Raw genomic sequence first — 6,932 nt, forward strand, 5'->3', positions numbered from 1 at the left:
TCTCCCTCCTCGAGTTACTCTGCATTTACAAGCTCTGCCTCAATTGCTTGGACGTCATTGCTTCTCAGTTGGCTTCGAAGCCCTTCTCCGTCAAGTTCCAGCGTCTTCGCCTGATCCACTGCCTTGAGTCATGTGGCCTGTTTGACGAAGCCCAACTTGAGGGTGTAGGGGTTTTGGAGAAGCTTCCACCCACCAAGAGGAAGGGTAAGCTTCTCCCTGAAATAGACAAGGGCAATGGAGAGGTTAAAGAATTGTGCTCTTTGGTTGTTGATATTGTTGTGAGCCTCCTGAGGTGTGTAGCCGCGGGTTTGGCTAAAGAGGATGCCCATTTCAGGAAGGTGCTTCAGTTGGTGGAGGAAGTAAACCCTTAGCTTAGGTCAGTCTATGCTTGCTTATTGTTGCTGCCTCTAATTTATGTGTTTTGCTTCTCTTTGTTTGTGTGTGTGTTTGTGTCTCTGATATTGCAGCTTAGCTTGTGAGAACACTGTATTGCACCTGTACCCCTTTCCAGTTAGCTAGGAGTTAGGTAGTGTCCAATTTAGTAATCAATTGTCTTAAATTCTCACTTGTATTTTATTTTCAATTTTCAAAATATATAAAAATTCTACTATCATTTATTTGTTAGGTCAGAAATTATATTTGTTTTCCAATCAATTAAATTAGAAACTAATCACGGCGAAAATCAAATACACATTTTTTCACTAATTAAATCATTCTCGCTGGAATGATTATATTACTATAATTCAATTTCAAAAATTTACACAAACAATTAAAGGAATATATAATTATAATTTAACAGTTAAACAATAAATATCATATTCAATATAAATTATTAATTAATAGTGTAAAAATTGTTGTAACTTATAATATAATGGTGTAATTTAACTCCTCATATATATATATATATATATATATATATATATATATATATATATATATATCACAACACTATAAACTATTAAAATTTGCAAGAAATTTTTTCTTTTAATATGTTTTTTAAAAAAATACTTGTCATTTTCTAATATAACACAATATTTAAATTTTTATTACGGAAAGATTCCTAGTCATGTTAGATTTTGAAGAGTAATATTATTTATGTAATACTTTTAATTCAAATTTATATTACAATACTATTTTTTATATCTTTTTATTTATATTATTTATCTTATCACGCAATTCATTTTCTCCTATATAAATTGTAGAAATAGTATTTTTCTATCCTTAAATTTATCTCAAACTAAGAAAAACTAATAAGTTGCACTACTACAAAAAGTAGTTTTAACATCGGCTTATTAACATCGGTTTTATACAAAATCGATGTTAAGTTAAACACAGTGGCATATTTGTAAATAAAGTATCCTTCTTAACATCGGTTTTCCAAAAAACCGATGTTAATGCATACACGTTAACATCGGTTTTTGGAAAACCGATGTTAACTAATGATGTTAACATCGGTTTTTCAAAAACCGATGTTAACGTATAATATGTTAACATCGGTTTTTTAGAAAACCGATGTTAATGCATACACGTTAACATCGGTTTTTACAAAACCGATGTTAACATCGGTTTTTCAAAAACCGATGTTAACGTATGATATGTTAACATCGGTTTTTTAAAAAACCGATGTTAATTCATATACGTTAACATCGGTTTTTAAAAAACCGATGTTAACGTATCATACGTTAACATCGGTTTTCCAAAAACCGATGTTAATATAAACTTTTTTTTTAATTATTTAAATATTTTTAAAAAAATCATATATTGTGTTATTAATTATATTTTAATTAAAAAAATATAATAATTAAGAAACAATTATAAATTCAAAAGGTAAACATTTAAAAATTAAACTACATTTTTAAAATGAATTTCGTAATTTTAATCTTATTATTATTTAATCAACAAAATTTGACCAGACTTCGTCATATTTTTTATCATTTGACTAAACAAAGTTATTTATAAAAAATTATAAAAATTAATTTAAGATATGATTCTTGCATAATACTAAATACATGCCGTTAAGAAGATGCATATTTTAAAAAATGTGATTATATCCCATGAAAATTAATCAACATTATAATGATTTGCTCAAAAAATCCAAATTTTTAAAATTATATTGAGCTTTATAGAGTCAAAAACTTTAATTATGATGATTATTTAAAAGTGAAAAAAATTTACAATTTATTATATAAAAAATAATTGTTAATAATTAAAATGCACTATGCCTTGTATTTAAGGATTTTTTTAAAAATAATCTTATATTTTTAAGAACAGATGAGGAAGTATATCATAAAGAATAGAAAAATTATTGATAAATACCTAATATGCTAACAATACCTAGTGAGAGAGAAAGAAAAGTAAAAAAAAAAGTATAAATGTTATAGGTAATGAGATTTGAGATATGAAGAGATAAATAAGAGATATTGTTGTGTATTGTTTGAATCGACTTTTTTTTTATATCCTATACTAACCATTGATTTTCAATATCACATTAAAAATATAAAATAATTATTTTAAAAATATAAAAACATATATATATATATATATATATATATATATTAAATATTTTAAATTATTACAATAGGAAAATCATATTTTATGTATAAAAATAGTAAAATTAATTCATAAACTATATTTTTAATTTGAAAAATTAAATAATTATTAATTAAATAAAACATCCAATTAATACAATTTATTATTTTTACCTTTTTAAAACTTATGCAAATAAAAGAAGGCATTTTTTCAATTTATATTATTTTATTTGTCTAAATAATTTATTTTTAACTCTTTTTATTTTTCCTCTCTTATTTATTTTTTTATTCAAAAGGTGTTAAAGAGAGCCGTATTAATGCACACCGCATTTTTGTGATTTATTTTTTGTGATTTAATGTCAAAAGAACACGCAAAGCAAACCCAGTCACCCCCAACAAACACGAGACAAGCCGTGTGCAAACAATAGTCGGTGTGAACCCCCAAAGATGAGGAATATTATAATCAGATCGCCATCATCGTTTTCTCGCGGGTGACATCATCATGGCTTGCTCGTTTTCTCGCGGGTCTCTGCTTCCTCTCGCCATCATCGTTTCCTTAGGTAATAATCAGATCTCATCACTTTTTCTCTTTCAATTTCAAATGTAGTAGCTACATCGATCTCACTACGATTCGTTTGAACCTTTTTCGTGCTTTGTTTCGATCTCTATTTCCATGGATCTGATAAGAACCTAACCCTATTTGCTTAACATTCTCATCACCGCTCTCGATTTAGTGCCACTGAGTATTATCATCATGCATTTCTCGCTCTCACTCTACACCTTTGAAATGGCTCAACAATGATTAGTCGCTGTTTTTCATCTGCGTCATTATTGTATCCGTTTTTCTCTAATTTCGCGAAAACAACGCATGCTGCATAAACCTTTTTTTCTTCGTTAGAGTACTCGTGTTGTTTGTCTTGTGCACCAGTAAATTAATTACATGCTTATTAATTTAGTTTCTCGAATTATAATATTCCTCATCTTTGGTGAGATTAGATTACATTATGCATGATTTGATACCTAAAACATATTTTTTTTCATTCGTTTATGTCAATCTTTGTCAGAAGTACACGATGAAGCAAATTGTGTATGTTATTAAAATTGGATTTGCACGGATGATGAAGGGGCTTTTCTTACTGGGAAATTATACATGAGCCTTGTTGATTGGTTGGACTTCTAGCTCTTTTTTTTTGTTCTTTATATAGTTTTTGGTTTGTATCCTGTAACTGATTTTATTTTTTCCTGCGATTTTAACTACTCAGTACTTAGTGGCACTAAATCGAGATAAATACATAATATTTTCCTCTTTAGCTTGTTTATTATAAAAAAATAAGATAAAGATAAAATAAATAAATATTTCAAAATTTTATTAGATATATTTATTCTAATTTTGATAAAATATATATTTGTTCTAATGTTGTATAAAAGATAATTATAATATCAATTTATTAGATATAATTAAATCATATTATTTTTTAGATAAATTTAAAATTTATTAGATAATATTTAATTACAACTTATTAATTGAAATTTGATTAGATAAATGATCTTATGATGATGTGAGTCAACGTGATATTATATTATTATTGAATAATATATAAGTCATATCAAAATAATGCCGTTTGTAATAATGATAAAGTTGACTTGTATTGTTATATTGTCAAAATTTCAGTTTGACTTGATTTGCAGAAGGAAAAAAATAAACAAACCATACAAGTAATATATTTTAAAATAAATCCATTTTAGTAATCAATTTCTAAAAGAAATCTAGAAGGATAATCACTCTAGAAAAGTGTTTGAAATACTAACATAAAATAATGATGTAGAAAGGAATTCATTATTTTCATGGACGCCATAAAGTAATATTTTAATTGAATTTCGTCCATAGTTATACTATTATCTAATTATGAATTATTATACAATTTAATATTTGTGATTTTTATGACATTGATGTTAAGAATTTAATTAAAAATTAATAGTGTATAAAATTTATATAATATTGTCTAATTATTAATTTTTATACGTGTTAAAATTATTATATTATATAATAATTACTTTAATTTTATTTTATTTTCATTTTAGAGACTCTTCTACCTATCTCGTTACTCTCTTTTCAGAAACTTCTTAGCCTACTGACTCTGATGGTAATTTTTAATTCACCAAATTTCATATTATTATGATTGCTAATATATTATTAACTTATGTTTTATTATATCATGCAGTATTTCACTGATCCTAGACCATTGGAACCAGAAAGATTGAAGGCGCTTCGCAACCAGTGGGCAAAGTACTATTTGAAAGTGAAAAATGAAACTTAGGATGTTTAGACAATCTTGTAATTGTAGTTTATATTTACTTACTTAATTTACAATTCATGTCTCAACATTAAATATGTTTTAAATTCATAGTAATTAGTAAATTTCTTATTGAATTTTCTGGTAAAAACTGTTTCAAAACAGAATGAAAATTATATGTTGTGTGGTCTGATTTTAAAATTTGCAGGTTATTTTTGGGATTTATTGAAAAAACAGACATCATGTTAAAAATAAATTTCTAAAACAACATCGGTCTTTAAAAAAACTGATGTGAAATGTTACTTACAACATCAGTTTTTTTAAAAACTGATGTTAAATGTCACTTACCTCAACATTTTTTAACATCGGTTTTTAAAAAAACTGATGTTGTAAGTAACATTTCACATCAGTTTTTTTAAAAACCGATGTGAAATGTCACCTACAACATCAGTTTTTTAAAAACCGATGTCAAATATCACATTTAACATCGGTTATTTTAAAAACCGATGTTACATGTCACTAACAACATCAGTTTTTTAAAAATCGATGTTGATTTATAGATTTATAACTTTTTTTTCTTCATAATTCATATCATATAACATCGCCTATTTAAATAACTGATGTTAAATATCACTTACAACATCAGATTTTTAAAAAACTGATGTGAAATGTTACTTACAACATCAGTTTTTAAAAAACCGATGTCACATGTCACATTTAACATTGGTTATTTAAAAAACCGATGTTAAATGTCACTTACAACATCAGTTTTTTAAAAAACCGATGTTAAATGTCACTTACAACATCAGTTTTTTAAAAAACCGATGTTAATTTATAGATTTATAATTTTTTTTTTCATAATTCGTATCATATAACATCGCTTATTTAAATAACCGATGTTGTATTTATTAGTTAACATCGGTTTTGAAAAACCGATGTTAATGATATTACTTTCCACATCGGTACTTTCAACATCAATTAATAACCGATGTTGAAAGTCTTAAATAACCGATGTTAAAACCTTATTTTCTAGTAGTGTTGTCTTAAATTTATTCCATAGATTTTTCAATTGAATATCCCATTTCCTACCTACCTCCACTAACACAGCAGCCCCCCCATATGTTTCATATTTCCAAAGCATGCGTGTTGACAACAACATCAAACTGCACTAAGTATCTTCGTGTAAGTAATTGTTCAATCTCCACTAATAGATTTGCTTAGTATTTCAATTTAAGGCCTCTGATTAAATTTTTTTTTTTAACTAAAATCTCTCTCTCTCTCTCTCTCTCTCTCTCTCTATATATATATATATATGTGTGTGTGTATATGTTTCTCATTCTTTCATGCACCCTTTCCCCTCTTCCTTGTATATATTTACTTTCACCTGAATACTATCATTTCATAAAGTCCTTATGTTCCTAACATACATATGATATAATATTTTATATTTTTAAATAATTTAACAAGTTATAATTGGATATAAAAAATCAATTTTGAATATATATTTTATCTTTAAAATTCATATGCACTTTATATATATATATATATAGTCATATCTTATACTTTTAATAACAACCGAGTGACTTAATAAGCTAAAACTATTTCAAAATTCAAATACACTATTATTACCCTAACAAGCATCTATAGCTCTTGACTAGTTTAGATGTACATAACAGGTTAAAATATGATTTTATAATGCATGTAATTCATGTTTATTGCATTAGTGACTTATGACTTGCTTCGTGGATGACTCTTTTTGTGATATTTGGTGGAAGGAAATTCACCAAGCCCATCAAGGTATATTTACTTTTACTTTTCTCTTTTTTTGTTCATACAATTAGTTTATATCTTCATTGATCTTGGACTCATGCTTTTATAGGGATGCATGTTTCTCATATGAATTATCCAAGCAACCATTTTTGAACGTGACGTAAGGAGCATGGGAATTTTACTACAATTTGATTTTTGCCCAATAAGTCATGCGTTTATTTTATTTGTTTTAATGAAATTGCTATTATTACTACATTTTTTAAGAATTCATCTAATCAAACTATCCCTACTTTTGTTATTTGTTATTGCAACACCATAATTTTTGGATGGGTGTTCATGA

At 26.3% G+C, this 6,932-nt stretch overlaps 1 long non-coding RNA gene across 1 annotated transcript; it reads left to right on the forward strand.

Moving 5' to 3' along the window:
* Positions 1 to 2,890: 2,890 nt before the first annotated feature.
* Positions 2,891 to 4,973, forward strand: LOC114414213. The gene is made up of 2 exons (XR_003667159.1): positions 2,891 to 3,088; positions 4,751 to 4,973. It is a non-coding gene; the product is annotated as an uncharacterized LOC114414213 (long non-coding RNA).
* The last annotated feature ends 1,959 nt before the right edge of the window (positions 4,974 to 6,932 follow it).

Source organism: Glycine soja, chromosome 6 (genome assembly GCF_004193775.1).
Source record: "Glycine soja cultivar W05 chromosome 6, ASM419377v2, whole genome shotgun sequence".
NCBI lineage: Eukaryota > Viridiplantae > Streptophyta > Magnoliopsida > Fabales > Fabaceae > Glycine > Glycine soja.